This window comes from Salvelinus namaycush, chromosome 3 (genome assembly GCF_016432855.1).
Source record: "Salvelinus namaycush isolate Seneca chromosome 3, SaNama_1.0, whole genome shotgun sequence".
Classification (NCBI taxonomy): domain Eukaryota; kingdom Metazoa; phylum Chordata; class Actinopteri; order Salmoniformes; family Salmonidae; genus Salvelinus; species Salvelinus namaycush.
This window is the reverse complement of record NC_052309.1, coordinates 36,084,464-36,090,463: the sequence shown is the minus strand read 5'-3', so window position 1 is coordinate 36,090,463 and position 6,000 is coordinate 36,084,464. Positions and strand designations below refer to the sequence as shown.

Genomic DNA, 6,000 nt, shown 5'->3' with positions numbered 1-6,000 from the left:
AGCGAAAGGAGTATCTCTGGTTTAGCTCCCACAATCACTCCTATGACCCGCCCCCTTTCAAACATTTTGATTGGCAGTTTCTATGACAACTGCAAGGTCTTTTTCTGCGTCATTGGTCCATACGGGAACTTCTTCGTTTGATAGACAGTCGTCATGGTAACGTTCTTATTCAGCCTCCATTTTGTTAGCCACTTTCGTTTTTCCCCCAAAAATGTACCTTCCTCCCAGAATAGTATATGCACTGATCATAACAATGACATGTACATTGAAACTTATGCCCAGGCAGAAATTGGTTATTATAATGAAAGGGGTTGGTAGATGTGCTACAACGGCGCTTACTGAGTACATTGGTTTACTGTAGTTTCTATGGTCTTCCGCCGGACCGGTACGCTGCGCAGGTTTGGAACGCGCGCCATTTTGTGACATTTACAAAAAAAGCTTTCTTCAAGAAAACAGGGTCTTCAAGTTTTTTCCGTATTAAAAAAAAATGCTTTGGAAGCAACGCTACTCTCGCTGAAATGGAAGTATCGACCAGCTAATGGTGTACATGCCTACATCGAAATGTTGGTTTCTCTATGGTCAGATCGAATACAGTAAGTTTCTGCTGTTGACGGTGGTGGCGAGTTGACGGAGAGGCGCTGTTGATTTGGAAACAGAATTGACATCTACTCAGAGGAGTGAGGGTTGTACGTTGGGCAATCTGGGGGGGCTCCATGGAGAAGAGACTGTATTCAATAATTCGCCGTAAGGCATTGGGGATTGTAAATGAGGATATTTTTCTGGAATAGGAAGACTGACAGGCAGCGACAAAGGTAAGTTTGTACTGTCGTTCTAACTGTAGCTAGCCATACTAGCCAGTCACAGTGCTAACGTTACCATTGTAATGGTCTAATGGGCTCACACACACAAACTAGCTAGCTAGCTAACGTTAGCTGGTAATGACCTGACCATTCAACGTTCTATAATGTTTCTTCTTTTTGGTGGGAAAAACGTGCACCCACATATTGACAATACGATGACGAGTAGTAACGCGTAACATCAGGCCTAGTTAACAATATGAATCGTTAATAACATTGCTAAGTTTAACGGTAACTTGCTACTGTAACTGCTTAGGCCATGTTGGTGTAGTTGTTAGCTAACTTTCTCTTGCCACAGTTAACTTCACGTTAGTTAGAACCCTAGCCTTACTCCATTCCAGTAACGTTAGGTTAGCAATCTAGCTAACGTTTATTCAATGCAACTGGCTAACATGGATAGATATGAAAACTTAGTTACCTACAGTAGCATCTTGCATTTAATGTAATTCAGTGGAAGGCAGTGTTGCTTGCTAGCTGGCCCTTTGCTGTTTTAGCAAGCTAGATTAGATTAACTAGTTAGGTCATACCGTTAGTTGGGTAAGTAACGTTAGTTTGCTAGTTACCTAGCTGACTTTAGCTACATAGATAGTAGAGTGTAAAAACATAGCAACGTTGCTAGTAGTAGCAATGAAAACATAACGTTAGCTGGCTAACGTAGCAGGGGTAAAATACACGCCTGAAACTAGATCCCCCTAAATACTGGTCTTGACAAGAAGAAAAAAAACTGTCGGGGGAGGTTCTCTTCTGTACTGTTCAACCAATCCAGTAAATGTGGAGGAGTTAGGATGGAGTGTTGCCTTCAAAACTTAAAAAAGCGGAACTCGCGTCACAGGCTCTCTTTTAATTTCCCCTGAAAACCGGAACATCCGGTTGTTGGGGACTTGGCAGAGGCTACTAGCTACCTACTGCTTCTCTACTGTTTGTTAGTGCATCATACCAACTTGGTTAACGTTAGCTAGCTAACATTAGCAGGTCCACGTTGTGTTGATGATCTTGTAACTTTAGTAACATGATTGATAGGGTAAGCTGGCTAAAAAGAGTAACTCCACCTCAGGCAGCTGGGTTCAATAGAGGCAATACCAATCATATGTTGCCTTCCAGCTAGCAAACACCTGCTAACTTGACAAGTCATCAGTTTCCAAAGAGATGCGAGCATTGATTGATAGTCAGCTAACAGCTAGTCATAAGGATGGGGAGCTTATCCACTTCAACACATTAATTCTAGCTAACTAATGCTAATATGCTCACGGTGACCTAGTTTGTCTGGTGATGGAGTTCGCTAGCTAACATGTTGCCCCTAGTGTAATCATGGTCATGGTTCAGTTGGGCTGATCTTAGCCACTGACTTGGTTATTTACAAATTGAAATTGAATAAGGAATTTTGTAGCTGACACGAACAGTTGAATCTAAGTTCCAGATCACAGTACATGATACACTTGTTGACAAAAGTATTCACTGACTGAAGCATCAAGTTCAGTGGGGGAAACTAAACTTATTAATTTGAGAACTCACATGAGGTAGACCGCCTCTGCTGTCATGCAAGTACCCATGACTTTGTGAATGAAATTCATACACAGCAGGCACTACTATGTTTTTGATGGGTTAAATAACTGAGTTTTTGTAGAGAGCTTGATGGCTTTTTGTTGTTGATCAATTCAGAAATGAAACGGTTTTAGGACAATGTAACTTGTTGAATAAGTTCCTCCTCTTCAAAAGTATTGGATAAGGTCCATATTTTACATTTACAGTCAACTGATCATTGTTATGTAGTAGCACCTGCTCACCAGGAGAAGTTTTCAGTTCATAGTCACTCTCTTGGTCTCTTAGTACATAATATCATATCAACCACATGGTTGAATCAGGGAGTTGCTAACTTAGGCCTACTATAACAGCTATAAGAGTCATGCACAGCAATAGCAAAGCACCTTTTCTATAGTAAAGTTTGCGAATGGTATGGATAGATCTCAAGTTGGCCTTAGTTTGAAGTCTGTCTGGTGGGTCAATCAGTGTTATCTTGTGGCGCTATAGGCTAAGCCTAATTGTATTGAAAGTAGGGATGCACCGATATTACATTTTTGGGCGATACCGATATCCAATATTTTCCTTGCCCAAAAAACGATACCGATAACCAATATTTTAGCGCCCTTTTAAGCATTCTAGTACAGTTAAATAGTTAACCAACACACACACGGACACAGCGGTCTAAGGCACTGCATCTCAGTGCAAGAGATGTCACTACAGTCCCTGGTTCGAATCCAGTCTGTATCACATCCGGCCGTGATTGGGAGTCCCATAGGGCAGCGCGCAATTGCCCAGCGTCGTCCGGGTTTGGCTGGGGTAGGCCGTCATTGTAAATAAGAATTTGTTCTTAACTGACTTGCCTAGTTAAATAAAGGTTCCACACCACACACCACACCACACTGACCAAAAAGTTATTTTGTTGGCATTTACGTATGTCCCCATTACCAGTAAAACATAATCACAACCTATTTCTTTCACTTGCTGTGCTGTTTCGTTGTTCATTTGTTCAGTCGTTTTATTCTCAACCACGATTTCATTATACATGTCAAGCAGTGAAGTTTCAGTTCTGTCTGTCCGTGGCCTCTCTTCCTCGGTGCGCAATGTCACTGTGTCCGTTTTAATCTGTGTATGTCCAGCTGTATGTCCAGCTGTGTATGTAACATTTCACGTAAACCCTGTTTCTTCTCTACATCGAAGTAGTGGTATTGGTACCTAGCATTGAGCATGGTGGTGACACAGTAAAGAGGCTCAAAGAGAATGCCACCGAATCGCTTGTTCACAGCCTTGAGTACTTTTGTAAGGTTTAACCCCACGGCCTGTGTCGGCAGTTTTGTTGAGCAGGCGTTTCAATGCCATGACAGAGAGTATCACGTCTGCTGCAGACACAGTTGATTAGCTTATTTCTCGTGTCAGTTGTTTGAATGGCGCTAGGAGTGTGTCCATGTTTCAAACATGTTCTCAAATGCCATTGAAATGGCAGCAGCAGTATGAGAACCAGCACATTCCTGAGCATGTAATACGGCTTTCATCAGTACGAAATCCTCGTCGACCCACTGTGTTGTCAGACTTCGCATGCGCATGGGGCTGACATCGCTGGTCCAAATGTCAGCAGTGACGCCCATAGCAAGTAGCTCATAGATGTACGTTTGAACAATACTGTGTAACAGGTAGGGCAAATCTGAAAAATAGTGTGTATCGGGGCTCGACCAGTCAGCGAAAGCCAACATCATCCACGACAGAGGACGGTTGATTGTCAAGGGCAATGGATTCCATTATCTTGGCATTAATGGATTTTGCCTTTCAGTTGTCTCGCTGAAATTTTCTTACTCTTTGAAATGACTGCTCAACTTGAACTTGTTTAGTTGTTGCAAATGTGCGCTTAGTATTTTTCTGAGTTTGTTCTGTGTAGCGCTGTATTTTTCGTGGCGTCATTACGTCATCTACTTAAGTTATATAGGTATGCACGTCAGCTTTGACATCGGTTTTGCACATCGGCGTTAAACTAGACATCGGGCCGAAGTTGGCATTTTTAGCTAATATCGTCTGATTCTGATATGCTCACCGATATATCGTGCATCCCTAATTGAAAGGGGCTTCTGCTTCAGTCATGACATGGTTGATTCCTTGGAAACAGAATTACCTCAGGGACACATTCTTTATTTAGGCTACTTATAGAAAACGTCCATGCTGAGTGTACTTTACAATAAGCATTTGTGTTCTCTATGCCTTTGACTTTAATCACAGCAGCAAACTCCTCAACAAGTGATTACACGGTCATCTGTATTTTAAGATTCCTGCCAGTAATTTCTATGACGGTTCATATTTGACTGTTTTTAGAAAATAAAAAAACTGAATGTAAAAACAGCTATTTTCAACACAAATGTATCTAATGAACATGAATATATTCAACATTAATGAGAACCGTGTGTCTATCATAATCGGTTGAGATTCATTGTCTATCTCTGTGATGGAATGTCTATTTTTACAGTAGAATACGCTTTGAAAGTAACATGGAAAGTAGCCTTGTAGTTTTTGAACTTTTGTAGGCTTCTTGAATGGTCTTGAATGGACCTCCCGGGTGGCGCAGTGGTCTAGGCTGCGCCACCAGTCTCTGGGTTCGCGCCCAGGCTGGGCTGGGTTCGCGCCCAGGCTCTGTCGCAGCCGGCCGCAACCGGGAGGTCCGTGGGGCGACGCACAATTGGCATAGCGTCGTCCGGGTTAGGGAGGGTTTGGCCGGTAGGGATATCCTTGTCTCAGTATGTAAAATGTAATAAAAATGTATGCACTCTACTGTAAGTCGCTCTGGATAAGAGCGTCTGCTAAATGACAAAAATGTAAATGTAAAATGTCTTCAATGGGCAAAAACGTAGCACAATGGTTGTCAGCACAAAAACTTAAAAGGTCCAATGCAGCCGTTTTATCTCTATAAAAATAATTTCTGCATCAACAATGAAGTACCTTACAATTAAAGGGATACTTCGGGATTTTGCCAATGCCCTTTATCTACTTCCCCAGTGTCAAAGGAACTTGTGGAAACCATTTTTATGTCTCTGTGTACAGTATGAAGGAAGTTAGAGGAAGTTTAGTGAGCCAATCCTAACTAGCGTTAGGGCAATGACTGGAAGTCTGTGGGTATCTACTAGCATGCTAGACTTCTAGTCGTGCTTACGCTAGTTAGCAATTGCGCTAGTTAGCATTTTCCTTCAAACCACGCAGGGACATAAAAAATGATATTTACGAGTTCATCTGACTCTGGGGAAGTGGATTAAGGGCTTACAGATGGGCCGCGGTAAACGGCAATTGAACAGCAAGAACATCCGCCTATCGTGTGTAGTGATCAAATGTTATTTGTCACATGCTAACAGGTGTAGCCCTTACCGTGAAATGCTTACTTACAACCCCAACCCCTTAACCAACAATGCAGTTCAATAAATAGAGTTAAGAAAATATTTACTAAATAAACTAAAGTATAAAATAAAAAGTAACACAATAAAATAATGAGGCAATATACAGGGGTAACCGGTACTGAGTCAATGTGCGGGGGTACACGTTAGTTGAGAGAAATGACTATGCATAGATAATAAACGGTGAGTAGCAGCAGTGTACATTTTTTGGGGGGTCT

The 6,000-nt window shown here is 42.0% G+C and overlaps 1 protein-coding gene across 3 annotated transcripts in view; it reads left to right on the top strand.

Annotated features, from left to right (window-relative positions):
• The first annotated feature begins 313 nt into the window (after positions 1 to 313).
• Positions 314 to 6,000, top strand: part of LOC120030931 (dual specificity tyrosine-phosphorylation-regulated kinase 1A-like) — a 58,250-nt gene continuing 52,563 nt past the window's right edge. The window contains exon 1 of one of the 3 annotated variants that reach the window (XM_038976438.1): positions 314 to 812. The gene's annotated coding sequence lies outside the window, so the exon portion shown is untranslated. The remainder of the gene's footprint in view (positions 813 to 6,000) is intronic. The other 2 variants (XM_038976447.1, XM_038976455.1) reach the window with 2 other exon arrangements.